Source organism: Salvelinus fontinalis, chromosome 39, assembly GCF_029448725.1.
Source record: "Salvelinus fontinalis isolate EN_2023a chromosome 39, ASM2944872v1, whole genome shotgun sequence".
NCBI lineage: Eukaryota > Metazoa > Chordata > Actinopteri > Salmoniformes > Salmonidae > Salvelinus > Salvelinus fontinalis.
The window spans coordinates 25,391,224-25,405,744 of record NC_074703.1 but is presented as its reverse complement, the minus strand read 5'-3'; the positions used below and the strand labels follow the sequence as shown (position 1 = coordinate 25,405,744).

Sequence of the window (14,521 nt, the reverse complement as noted above, 5' to 3'; positions counted from 1 at the left end):
AGGCAACATTCTCAGAAAAAAAAACTGAAATATTATTTCTTACATCTGTTGTTCATCTCACTTTCTTTTGCTGATCCTGTTCTTTCCGATGTCCTACATGTTATATTATTATGTGTGTGTCCTCCACAGTGAGCTGAACGTGGCGTCGGCAGACACCAGTCTGACTCTGGCGGTGGTCAAGAACGCTGCCAAGACCGTCCAGCTCTTCTGCGTCAAGTCTGAGCAGCTGGTAGGTCTACACAACAACCAATTGTCCATCAGTCAAACCCTGTTCTGTGGCTAAGTGACAGCCCTGTGTGTCAGTGGGCGCAAGGAGAGGAGATGAGAGGGGAGGAGGAGAAGAGAACAGGAGAATAGAGGGGGGTAGAATAGTACAGATCGGTCAGAGAATGTCTCTCTCAGCCCATTGTCGTCAGTGTTCATTCAGAATTTCCCTGATGGTCATCATCAAGTGGGCTGCTTGGCTAGTCGGATGAGGAGGGTTACTGAGGAGGCTAGTGGCTGGGTTAGTGACCCATAGGGCTCTGGTCAAAAGTAGTGCACTAATATATAGGGAATAGGGTGTCATTTAGGACACAAACACACAGCGTCTGAGTGGTTCCTCCTGCCTACGAATGTAGTCTTCAAAAGGTAGAGTTGACCTGAACATTAAGAAATAAAAAATGTGTAGAGACAATCTCTCCACCCTGGCTCTCACTCTTGATTATATAATGGATTAGAAGTAAACCCTACAGGCCTAGGAGCCCTCCATCTTCCAGCTCTTCACATATGTAGGAGCTGTGTCTACTGCGCTTTGTTTCGAGACAAACTGGATAACTCAGCGTTCCAGTGCGGAAATTGTTTGCTTGCCGAGGATTTTAGGCTTGAGGTGGCTTCCTTGATCACGCAGGTCGCCAGCCTATGTCAGAAACTGGATCGAGTGGGGCTTCTCCATCTGTCGGAGGCCTGCACCAGGCGCCGGGAGCAACGGGCTCAAGTTATCCTGCCTCTCGCCCGTCCAGAAAGGGTTCTCCAAATCCTGTGAAGCGTGGAAGTGGGTTGATTTCCTCGTCCTTCTCGCCTGCTGTGATTTTGGACAGCTCTATGGTAAGAACTTTGCGTACCTGGTACAAAAATAATGTCCTGTCCCGGAGCTCTAGTAAATTACATTACTAAGCTGCTCCCGAATGTACTACGTCAGGACATGGAAATCGATTGTATCGTCGTCCATGTGGGTTTTAATGACATTATGAAGGGCAGCTCTGAAGGATTGAAACTGGATTTTAAAGAGCTGATTGACTCTCTGCTAGACAATCATATCTGGCCCTGTGCCCTCTCTGAACCGTGGCATTGAACACTTTAGCAGGATTCTTTCTCTTCACAACTGGCTATGTGATTATTGCAGCTCAATGGGGGTAACTTTTGTTGATAATTTCTATACCTTTTGAAAACAAAACACATTTTATAAGGAGGATGGGATCCACCCAAATCATTTGGGTTTCTGGATCCTTTCACAGCATTATAAGGCTGCGTTGAGACAATGACTTATCAATGACCCAAGCCCAGCTCAGTTAATCCCTACAATTGTGTCAATGAGTTGTCATAATGCTTCAGCAAATGTACATTATACCAACGTTTGGTAGACACAATCTAAATAACCTAATTTATGTCCCTCTAACTGCCCTGAATGCATCTGCTGATCCTACAGCTATTGTATGCGGCAATCATGGGCCTATGAACCAGATTTATACTGTTAGCACTGAGGCGGTGTGCCCTAGGAGGAAGTCGACTGTGTGCAGCTCACCCTGCACTAACATAAAGAACATGAGCACATCTACTGCTGCTAAGCTTCCCAGTAAAGCAATGACAACAAGTAAGCATCCCAGAAGAAAAGTGCTCAAAATTGCCCACGTTAACGTATGTAACTTAAGAAACAAGTTCCTGAAATCAATAATTTGCTGGTAGCAGATGACATTCATATTTGGACTATCTCTGAAACTCATTTCGATAATACCTTTGATGATACAGTGGTAGCAATACACGGTTATAACATTTACAGAAAAGACAGAAATGCTAATGGTGGAGGTGTTGCTGTTTATATTCAGAACCACATTCCTGTAAAGCTTAAAGAGGATCTCATGTTAAATACTGTTGAAGTAATGTGGCTACAGGTTCATCTGCCTCACCTAAAGCCCATTCTGGTGGGAAGCTGCTATAGACAACCAAGTGCTAACAGTCTGTATCTGGATACCGTGTGTGAAATACTTGATATTGTATGTGATATCAACAGAGGTATATTTTCTGGGTGATTTTAAATATTGACTGCCTTTCATCACGCTTCCCACTCAGGAAAAAGCTTCAAACTGTAACCAGTGCAGGCATCTACCAGGGTAGGTCAACCTACCAGGGTATTTACAAACAGCACAGGAATTAAATCATCAACATGTATTGATCACATCTTTACTGACGCTGCACAAATTAGCTTGAAAGCAGTATCCAAATCCATCAGATGTAGTGATCACAAAAGAGTAGCCATATCTAGGTATATCAATGTTCCAAAGGCTGGGCCTAATATACTGTATAAGAGGTCATACAATAAGTTTTGTAGTGATTCCTATGGTATTGATGTAAAGAATATTTGTTGGTCTCTGGTGTGTAATGAGGAGCAACCAAACGCTGCACTTTGACACATTTATGAAATAGCTTATTTCAGTTACTAATAAGCATGCACCCATTTAAGAAAATGACTGTAAAAACGATTTAATCCCTGTTGATTGATGAGGATTTGAAAAATTGTATGGTTGAGAGGGATGAGGCAAAATGATTAAAAAATATATATATATATATTTTAGTTCTCATTCAGTTCTCAACTAGGTAGGCCAGTTGAGAACAAGTTCTCATTTACAACTGTGACTTGGCCAAGATAAGGCAAAGCAGTGTGACACAAACAACACAGAGTTACACATGGGATAAACAAACGTACAGTCAATAACAATAAAAAAATCTATATACAGGCAATAAATAAGCCATAGTGGTGAAAAAATTATAATTTAGCATTAACACTAGTGATAGATTTGCAGAAGATGATGTGCAAGTAGAGATACTGAGATGCAAAGGAGGAAAAAAATATATGACAATATGGGGATGAGGTAGTTGGGTGGGCTATTTACAGATAGGCTATGTACAGGTGCAGTGATCTGTGAGCTTCTCTGACAGCTGGTGCTTAAAGTTAGAGAGGGAGATATGAGTCTCCAGCTTCAGTGATTTTTGCAATTTGTTCCAGTCATTGGCAGCAGAGAACTGGAAGGAAAGGCGGCCAAATGAGGAGTTGGCTTTGGGGATGACCAGTGAAATATACCTGCTGGAGTGTGTGCTCGGGTGGGTGTTGCTATGGCGACCAGTGACCAGATTTTCAAATAAGTCTGGCTGCACAATTGATTGGCAAACGTATTGCAAATTGAGAAATCATGTGACTAAACTGAATAAAAAGAAGAAGAAACTACACTATGAAACAAAGATAAATGACAAAGAATGATCATTAAAAAAACTTTGGAGCACCTTAAATAACATTTTTGGGAAACTCAGCTCCATTATTCATTGAATCAGATGGCTCATTCATCACAAAATATTGATTTTGCCAACTACTTTAATGTTTTTTTCATTGGCAAGTTTAGCAAACTTAGGCATGACATGCCAGCAACAAACGCTGACACTACACATCCAATTAAATCTGACCAAATTATGAACGTTTTTTTATTCTGTAAAGTGAGTGTGGAAGAGGTGAAAACAATGACAAGCCACCGGGGTCTGACAACTTGGATTGAAAATGACTGAGGATAATTGCGGACGATATTGCCACTCCTATTTGCCATGTTTTCAATTTAAGCCTACTAGAGAGCGTGTGCCCTCAGCCCTGGAGGGAAGCTAAAGTCATTCCGCTACCTAAGAATAATAAAGCCCCCTTTGCTGGCTCAAATAGCTGAACAATCAGCCTGTTATCAACCTTTTAGTAAACTTCTGGAAAAAATTATGTTTGACCAGATACAATGCTATTTTACAGTAAACAAATTGACAACAGACATTCAGGACACTTATAGGGAAGGACATTCAACAAGCACAGCACTTACACAAATGACTGATGATTGACTGAGAGAAATTGATGATAAAAGGATTGGTGGGGTTGTTTTGTTAGACTTCAGTGCGGCTTTTGACATTGTCGATCGTAGTCTGCTGCTGATTTTTCAATCTTTACTAACGACTTTGAGTAAAGCCAGTGTGTCTATGTATGTGGATGACTCAACACTATACACGTCAGCTACAACAACGACTGAAATGACTGCAACACTTAACAAAGAGCTGCAGTTAGTTTCAGAGTGGGTGGCAAGGAATAAGTTAGGATTAAATATATTTTTACTAAAAGCATTGTTTTTGGGACAAATCATTCACTAAACCCTCAAACCCCACCAAAATCTTGTAATAAATAATGTGGAAAATAAGCAAGTTGAGTTGACGAAACTGCTTGGAGTGTACTGAATTGTAAACTGTCATGGTTAAAACATATTGATATAACAGTAGCTAAGATTGGGAGAAGTCTGTCCATAATAAAGTGCAGGTCTACCTTCTTAACAGCACTATGAACAAGTCAGGTCCTACAGGCCCTAGTTTTGTCGCACCTGGACTATTCAGTCGGGTTTTATTATGTCACACAAAAAGTGACATAATAAAATTGCAATTGGCTCAGAACAGGGCAGCACGGCTGGCCCTTGAATGTACACAGAGAGCTAACATCAATAATATGCACGTCAATTTCTCCTGGCTCAAAGTGGAGGAGCGATCATTACTTGTATTTGTGAGAGGTATTGACATGTTGAATGCATACCCCACAAGACATGCCACGAGGTTTCTTCACAGTCCCCAAGTCCAGAACAGACTATGGGAGGCGCACAGTACTACATATAGCCATGTCTACATGGAACTCTATTCCACATCAGGTAACTGATGCAAGCAGTAGAATTAGATTTAAAAAACAGATAAAAATACACCTTATGAGGGGCCTCCCAAGTGGTGCAGCGGTCTAAGACACTGCATCGCAGTGCTTGAGGCGTCTCTACAGACCTAGTTTCAATCCCAAGCTGTGTCACAACCGGCCATGACTGGTAGTCCCATAGGGCGGCGCACAATTGGACCAGCGTCGTCTGGGTTTGGGGAGGGTTTGGCCGGGGGGGCTTTACTTGGCTCATCGCGTTCAAGCAATATATGAAAAATGATCAAATACTAGGTGGTAGGTGAATACTAGATGGTAGGTGATCAAATACTTATGTCATGCAATAAAATGCAAATGAATTACTTAAAAATCATACAGTGTGATTTTCTGGATTTTTGTTTTAGATTCCGTCTTTCACAGTTGAAGTGTACCTATGATAAAAAATTACAGACCTCTACATGCTTTGTAAGTAGGAAAACCTGCAAAATCGACAGTGTGTCAAATACTTGTTCTCCACACTGTGTATATATATACAGTTGAAGTCAGAAGTTTACATACACCTTAGCCAAATAAATTTAAACTCAGTTTTTCACAATTCCTGGCATTTAATCCGAGTAAAAATTCCCTGTTTTAGGTCAGTTAGGATCACTACTTTATTTTAAGAATGTGAAATGTCAGAATAATTGTAGAGAGAATGATTTATTTCAGCTTTTATTTTTTTCATCACATTCCCAGTGGGTCCAAAGTTTATATACACCCAATTAGTATTTGGTAGCATTGTCTTTAAATTGTTTAACTTGGGTTAAACGTTTTGGGTAGCCTTCCACAAGCTTCCCACAATAAGTTGGGTGAATTTTGGCCCATTCCTCCTGACAGAGCTGGTGTAACTGAGTCAGGTTTGTAGGCCTCCTTGCTCGCACACGCCTTTTCAGTTCTGCCCACAAATTTTCAATATAATTGAGGTCAGGGCTTTGTGATGGCCACTCCAATACCTTTGACTTTGTTGTCCTTAATCCATTTTGCCACAACTTTGGAAGTATGCTTGGGGTCATTGTCCATTTGAAGACCCATTTGCGACCAAGCTTTAACTTCCTGACTGATGTCTTGAGATGTTGCTTCAATATACCCACATAATTTTCCGTCCTCATGATGCCATCTATTTTGTGAAGTGCACCAGTCGCTCCTGCAGCAAAGCACCCCCACAACATGATGCTGCCACCCCCGTACTTCACGGTTGGGATGGTGTTCTTCAGCTTGCAAGCCTCCCTTTTTTTCCTCCAAACATAATGAAGGTCATTATGGCCAAATAGTTCTATTTTTGTTTCATCAGACCAGAGGACATTTCTCCAAAAAGTACGCTCTTTGTCCCCATGTGCAGTTGCAAACTGTAGTCTGGCTTTTCTTATGGCAGTTTTGGAGCAGTGACTTCTTCCTTGCTGAGCGGCCTTTCAGGTTATGTCGATATAGGACTCGTTTTACTGTGGATATAGATACTTTTGTACCGGTTTCCTCCAGCATCTTCACAAGGTCCTTTGCTGTTGTTCTGGGATTGATTTGCACTTTTCACACCAAAGTACGTTAATCTCTAGGAGACGGAATGCGTCTCCTTCCTGAGCGGTATGACGGCTGCGTGGTCCCATGGTGTTTATACTTGCGTACTATTGTTTGTACAAGTGAACGTGGGAGCTTCAGGAATTTGCTCCCAAGGAAGAACCAGACTTGTGGTGGTCTACAATTTTTTGGGCTGATTTCGTTTGATTTTCCCATAATGTCAAGCAAAGAGGCACTGCGTTTGAAGGTAGGCCTTGAAATACATCCACAGGTACACCTCCAATTGACTCAAATGATGTCAATTAGCCTACCAGAAGCTTCTAAAGCCATGACATAATTTTCTGGAATTGTCCAAGCTGTTTAAAGGCACAGTCAACTTAGTGTATGCAAACTTCTGACCCACTGGAATTGTGATACAGTGAATTATAATTGAAATAATCTGTCTGTAAACAATTGTTGGAAAAACTACTTGTGTCATGCACAAAGTAGATGTCCTAACCAACTTGCCAAAACTATAGTTTGTTAACAAGAAATTTGTGAAGTGGTTGAGAAACGAGTTTTAATGACTCCAACCTAACTGTATGTAAACTTCCGACTTCAACTGTATATATTGTACCAGTCAAAAGCTTGGACACACCTACTCATTCAAGGGTTTTTCTTTATTTGTACTATTTTCTACATTGTAGAATAATAGTGAAGACATCAAAACTATATAATAACACACATATCAAATCATGTAGTAACCAAAAAAGTGTTAAACAAATCAAAATATATTCGAGATTTGAGGTTCTTCAGTAGTCACCTGGAATGCATTTCAATTAACAGGTTTGCCTTGTTAAAAGTGAATTTGTGGAATTTATTTCCTTAAAGTGTTTGAGCCAATCAGTTCTGTTGTGACAAGGTATACAGAAGATAGCCCTATTTGGTAAAAGATCAAGTCCATATTATGGCAAGAACAGCTCAAATAAGTAAAGAGAAACGACAGTCCATCATTATTTTAAGACATGAAGGTCAGTCAATACGGAAAATTTCAATAACTTTTAAGGTTTCTTCAAGTGCAGTCGCAAAAACCATCAAACGCTATGATGAAATTGGGTCTCATGAGGACCGCCACAGGAATGGAAGACCCAGAGTTACATCTGCTGCAGAGGATATGTTTATTAGAGTTACCAGCCTCAGAAATTGCAGCCCAAATAAATGCTTCACAGAGTTCAAGTAACAGACACATCTCAACATCAACTGTTTAGACAGACTCTGCAGCAATTCAACCATGAAGGACTGATTCACAAAGAAACCACTACTAAAGGACACCAATAAAAATAATTGACTTGGTTTGGCCAAGAAACACGAGCAATGAACATTAGATTGGTGGAAATCTGTCCTTTGGTCTGAAGTCCAAATTTGAGATGTTTTGTTCCAATCGCTGTGTCTTTGTGAGCCGTGGTGTGGGTGAACAGATGATCTCTGCATGTGTGTTTCCCACCGTAAAGCATGAAGGTGCTATGGTGTGGGGGTACTTTGCTGATGACACTGTCAGTTATTTATTTAGAATTCAATGCACACTTAACCAGCATGACTACCACAGCATTCTGCAGCTATACGCCATCCCATCTGGTTTGGGCTTAGTGAAACTATTATTTGTTTTTCAACTGGACAATGACTCAACACACCTCCAGGCTGTGTAAGGGCTATTTGACCAAGAAGGAGAGTGATGGAGTGCTACATCAGATGACCTGGCCTCCACAACCCCCGACCTCAACCAACTAGATCTGGTTTGGGATGAGTCGGACTCCAGAGTGAAAGAAAAGCAGCCAAAAAGTGCTCTGCACATGTGGGAACTCGTTCAAAGCTGTTGGAAAAGCATTCCAGGTGAAGCTGGTTGAGAGAATGCCAAGAGTGTGCAAGCTGTCATCAATCCAAAGGGGGCCTATTTGAAGAATCTCAAATGCAAAATATATTTTGATTTGTTTAACACTTTTTTGGTTACTACATGATTTGATATGTGTTATTTCATAGTTTTGATGTCTTCACTATTATTCTACAATGTAGAAAATAGTACAAATAAAGAAAACCCTTGAATGAGTAGGTGTTCTAAAACTTTTTACCAGTAGTATACATATTACCTCAGTTACCTCAACTAACCGGTGCCCCCGCACATTGACTCTGTACCGGTACCCCCTGTATATAACCTCCACATTGACTCTGTACCGTAACACCCTGTATATAGCCTCCACATTGACTCTGTACCGTAACACCCTGTATATAACCTTGCTTGTTATTAAACTGCTGCTGTTTAATTATTTGTTACTTTTATTTTCTATTTTTTACTTAACACTTTTTATTTTATTTTTATCTTTACTTCTTAAAGCATTGTTGGTTAAGTTCTTGTTAGTAAGCATTTCACTGTAAGGTGTACCTGTTGTATTCGGTGCATGTGACAAATACGATTTGATTTGACAAACACAGACATACTCAGGTGTGAACAGGAAGCTACTTCAGGGCTGGTATCCTGACACCTTTCTGTGTGTGTGTGTGGGCACGTGCATGTCATGAATGCCAGTTTGTGTGTGCATGTGTGTGCTTGTCTGCCATCCACGCAAGTACACTCTGAGCTAATAGTTAACTGTTGCTGTGCCATTTTTAGACCGTTGCTATGCCACCACTTTGCACATGTTGTCTGAACTCTCGCTTTTTCTCTCTCTGTCTTCCTGAGATGGCCCTAATTCCTCTCTCTGTCTTCCTGAGATGGCCCCAATTCCTCTCTCTGTCTTCCTGAGATGGCCCCAATTCCTCTCTCTCTGTCTTCCTGAGGGCCCTAATGTCTCTCTTTCTGTTATCCAATCAGCACTCTGTCTACGGTGTGAAGGTTCAGATTACTTCCAGATCATTCCACTCCCAATTTTATTTTCAGAGCTTGTCTAGGACTTTTCTTCCTATTTTCTCCTCTCCAATCATTTGATTAAGTCTAGTAGGCATGATGAGGATTAGATTGTGTGTGTGACCTGCTTGTCATCACCTCTGACATGAGTGGTGGTGAGGTGTCCCCATCCGCCTGTGGAACATGGCCTGAAGACAGCAGCACAAACTGCTACTACAGCTGGATCCTGGTTCCTTCCCCATTTCTGTGGCCCCTCCTCGCTCTGCTATAGCAGTGGGAGCTGGCTTCTGGCTCCTGTGGGCCCTTGCTCTCACTGATGTGTGTCTGCTGAGTACTACAGGTGCCCTGACTTTTCTCTCTCTCTTCCCTCCACCTATTTCTCTTTCTCCCCCCTCTCCCTTTCTCTCTCTCCTGCTCTCTCTCTTCCTCTATTTCTCTCCCTCCCTCCATCCTTCCATTCTTCTCTCACTCTCTCTTTCTCTCTAGCTGTCTACCCAGGGGGATGCCAGTCAGGTGATAGGGCCTCTCACAGAAGGCCAGAGGAGGAACATGGTGGTGGTCAACTCCCTCTACAGACTACACCAAGATGTTGCTAAGGTAACACACACACCAATACGCTCACACACACGTGTGAGAGCGAGAGATGCAGCGAGAGGGAGGGAGAGCGAGAGGAGCAGCGAGAGGGAGGGAGGTAGAGCGAGAGATGCAGCGAGAGGGAGGGAGGGAGAGCGAGAGATGCAGCGAGAGGGAGGGAGGGAGAGCGAGAGATGCAGCGAGAGGGAGGGAGGGAGAGCGAGAGATGCAGCGAGAGGGAGGGAGGGAGAGCGAGAGATGCATCGAGAGGGAGGGAGAGCGAGAGATGCATCGAGAGGGAGGGAGAGCGAGCGAGAGGAGCAGCGAGAAGGAGGGAGAGCGAGAGGAGCAGCGAGAGGGAGAGGGAGGAGCAGCGAGAGGGAGCGAGAGGAGCAGCGAGAGGGAGCGAGAGGAGCAGCGAGAGGGAGCGAGAGGAGCAGCGAGAGGGAGCGAGAGGAGCAGCGAGAGGGAGCGAGAGGAGCAGCGAGAGGGAGGGAGAGATGCAGCGAGAGGGAGGGAGAGATGCAGCGAGAGGGAGGGAGAGATGCAGCGAGAGGGAGGGAGAGATGCAGCGAGAGGGAGGGAGAGCTGCAGCGAGAGGGAGGGAGGGAGAGCGAGAGATGCAGCGAGAGGGAGGGAGAACGAGAGGGAGGGAGAGCGAGAGGGAGGGAGAGCGAGAGGGAGGGAGAGCGAGAGGGAGGGAGAGCGAGAGGGAGGGAGAGCGAGAGGGAGGGAGAGCGAGAGGGAGGGAGAGCGAGAGGGAGGGAGAGCGAGAGGGAGGGAGAGCGAGAGATGCAGCGAGAGGGAGGGAGAGCGAGAGATGCAGCGAGAGGGAGGGAGAGCGAGAGATGCAGCGAGAGGGAGGGAGAGCGAGATGCAGCGAGAGGGAGGGAGAGCGAGAGATGCAGCGAGAGGGAGGGAGAGCGAGAGATGCAGCGAGAGGGAGGGAGAGCGAGAGATGCAGCGAGAGGGAGGGAGAGCGAGAGATGCAGCGAGAGGGAGGGAGAGCGAGAGGAGCAGCGAGAGGGAGGGAGAGCGAGAGGAGCAGCGAGAGGGAGGGAGAGCGAGAGGGAGAGCGAGAGGGAGGGAGAGATGCAGCGAGAGGGAGGGAGAGATGCAGCGAGAGGGAGGGAGAGATGCAGCGAGAGGGAGGGAGAGCGAGAGGGAGGGAGGGAGAGCAAGAGATGCAGCGAGCGGGAGGGAGAGCGAGAGGGGGGGAGAGCGAGAGATGCAGCGAGAGGGAGGGAGAGCGAGAGATGCAGCGAGAGGGAGGGAGAGCGAGAGATGCAGCGAGAGGGAGGGAGAGCTGCAGCGAGAGGGAGGGAGAGCTGCAGCGAGAGGGAGGGAGAGCGAGAGCTGCAGCGAGAGGGAGGGAGAGCGAGAGATGCAGCGAGAGGGAGGGAGAGCGAGAGATGCAGCGAGAGGGAGGGAGAGCGAGAGGGAGGGAGAGCGAGAGGGAGGGAGAGCGAGAGGGAGGGAGAGCGAGAGGAGCAGAGGGAGGGAGAGCGAGAGGAGCAGCGAGAGGGAGGGAGAGCGAGAGGAGCAGCGAGAGGGAGGGAGAGCGAGAGGGAGGGAGAGCGAGAGGAGCAGCGAGAGGGAGGGAGAGCGAGAGGGAGGGAGAGCGAGAGATGCAGCGAGAGGGAGGGAGAGCGAGAGATGCAGCGAGAGGGAGGGAGAGCGAGAGATGCAGCGAGAGGGAGGGAGAGATGCAGCGAGAGGGAGGGAGAGCGAGGGAGAGGGAGAGCGAGAGATGCAGCGAGAGGGAGATGGAGAGGAGCAGCCAGATAGGGATGCAGCTTAAGCCCCACCCTCTTCAACATATATACATCAACGATTTGGCGAGGGCACTAGAACAGTCTGCAGCACCCGGCCTCACCCTACTAGAATCTGAAGTCAAATGTCTACTGTTTTCTGGTGCTTCTGTCACCAACCAAGTAGGGCCTACAGCAGCACCTAGATCTTCTGCACAGATTCTACCAGACCTGGGCCCTGACAGTAAATCTCAGTAAGACCAAAATAATGGTGTTCCAATAAAGGCCCTGTCAGCAGGACCACAAATACAAATTCCATCTAGACACCGCTGCCCTAGAGCACACAGAAAACTATACATACCTTGGCCTAAACATCAGCGCCACAAGTAACTTCCACAAAGCTATGAACGATCTGAGAGACAAGGCAAGAAGGACCTTCTATGCCATCAAAAGGAAAATCCAGAAAAGAGCCGTTTAAATTCTACAACCACCTAAAAGGAAGCGATTCCCAAACCTTCCATAACAAAGCCATCACCTACAGAGAGATTAACCTGGAGAAGAGTCCCCTAAGCAAGCTGGTCCTGGGGCTCTGTTCACAAAAACAAACAGATCCCACAGAGCCCCAGGACAGCAACACAATTAGATCCAACCAAATCACGAGAAAACAAAAAGATAATTACTTGACACATTGGAAAGAATTAACAAAAAAACAGAGCAAACTAGAATGCTATTTGGCCCTAAACAGAGAGTACACCGTGGCAGAATACCTGACTACTATGACTGACCCAAACTTAAGGAAAGCTATGACTATGTACAGACTTAGTGAGCATAGCCTTGCTATTGAGAAAGGCCGCCGTAGGCAGACCTGGCTTTCAAGAGAAGACAGGCTATGTGCACACTGCCCACAAAATGAGGTGGAAACTGAGCTGCACTTTCTAACCTCCTGCCAAATGTATGACCATATTAGAGACACATATTTCCCTCAGATTACACAGATCCACAAAGAATTTGAAAACACTTCCGATTTTGATCAACTCCCAAATCTACTGGGTGGAATACCACGGTGTGCCATCACAGCAGCAAGATGTGTGACCTGTATAAAGCCCCTTGAATAAAGCCCCTTGAATTAAATTGAGAAGCAGCGAGAGGGGGAGAGAGAAGCAGCGAGGGGGGGAGAGAGAAGCAGCGAGGGGGGGAGAGAGAAGCAGCGAGGGGGGGAGAGAGAAGCAGCGAGAGGAGGACAGAGAAGCAGCGAGAGGAGGAGAGAGAAGCAGCGAGAGAGAGAGAGGGAGAGAAGCAGCGAGAGAGAGAGAGGGAGAGAAGCAGCGAGAGAGAGAGAGGGAGAGAAGCAGCGAGAGAGAGAGGGAGAGAAGCAGCGAGAGAGAGAGGGAGAGAAGCAGCGAGAGAGAGAGGGAGAGAAGCAGAGAGAGAGAGAGGGAGAGAAGCAGAGAGAGGGAGAGAAGCAGAGAGAGGGAGAGAAGCAGAGAGAGGGAGAGAAGCAGAGAGAAGGAGAGAAGCAGCGAGAGAGAGAGTGAGAGAAGCAGCGAGAGAGGGAGAGAAGCAGCGAGAGGGAGAGGGAGAGAAGCAGCGAGAGGGAGAGAAGCAGCGAGAGGGAGAGAGAGAAGCAGCGAGAGGGAGAGAGAGAAGCAGCGAGAGGGAGAGAGAGAAGCAGCGAGAGGGAGAGAGAGAAGCAGCGAGAGGGAGAGAAGCAGCGAGAGGGGGAGAAGCAGCGAGAGGGGGAGAAGCAGCGAGAGGGGGAGACAAGCAGCGAGAGGGAGGGGGAGAGAGAGAAGCAGCGAGAGGGGGAGAGAGAAGCAGCGAGAGGGGGAGAGAGAAGCAGCGAGAGAGAGAAGCAGCGAGAAGGGGAGAGAGAAGCAGCGAGAGGGGGAGAGAGAAGCAGCAAGAGGGGGAGAGAGAAGCAGCAAGAGGGGGAGAAAAAAGCAGTAAGAGGGGGAGAGAGAAGCAGCGAGAGGGGGAGAGAGAAGCAGCGAGAGGGGGAGAGAGAAGCAGCGAGAGGGGGAGAGAGAAGCAGCGAGAGGGGGAGAGAGAGAAGCAGCGAGAGGGGGAGAGAGAGAAGCAGCGAGAGGGGGAGAGAGAGAAGCAGCGAGAGGGGGAGAGAGAGAAGCAGCGAGAGGGGGAGAGAGAGAAGCAGCGAGAGGGGGAGAGAGAGAAGCAGCGAGAGGGGGAGAGAGAGAAGCAGCGAGAGGGGGAGAGAGAGAAGCAGCGAGAGGGGGAGAGAGAGAAGCAGCGAGAGGGGGAGAGAGAGAAGCAGCGAGAGGGGGAGAGAGAGAAGCAGCGAGAGGGGGAGAGAGAGAAGCAGCGAGAGGGGGAGAGAGAGAAGCAGCGAGAGGGGGAGAGTGAGAAGCAGCGAGAGGGGGAGAGTGAGAAGCAGCGAGAGGGGGAGAGTGAGAAGCAGCGAGAGGGGGAGAGCGAGAAGCAGCGAGAGGGGGAGAGCGAGAAGCAGCGAGAGGGGGAGAGCGAGAAGCAGCGAGAGGGGGAGAGCGAGAAGCAGCGAGAGGGGGAGAGCGAGAAGCAGCGAGAGGGGGAGAGCGAGAAGCAGCGAGAGGGGGAGAGCGAGAAGCAGCGAGAGGGGGAGAGCGAGAAGCAGCGAGAGGGGGAGAGCGAGAAGCAGCGAGAGGGGGAGAGCGAGAAGCAGCGAGAGGGGGAGAGCGAGAAGCAGCGAGAGGGGGAGAGCGAGAAGCAGCGAGAGGGGGAGAGCGAGAAGCAGCGAGAGGGGGAGAGCGAGAAGCAGCGAGAGGGGGAGAGCGAGAAGCAGCGAGAGGGGGAGAGCGAGAAGCAGCGAGA

General features: G+C 47.0%; 1 pseudogene; it reads left to right on the top strand.

Annotated features, from left to right (window-relative positions):
• Nucleotides 1–14,521, top strand: part of LOC129838563 (conserved oligomeric Golgi complex subunit 5-like) — a 102,084-nt pseudogene that overhangs the window by 78,925 nt on the left and 8,638 nt on the right.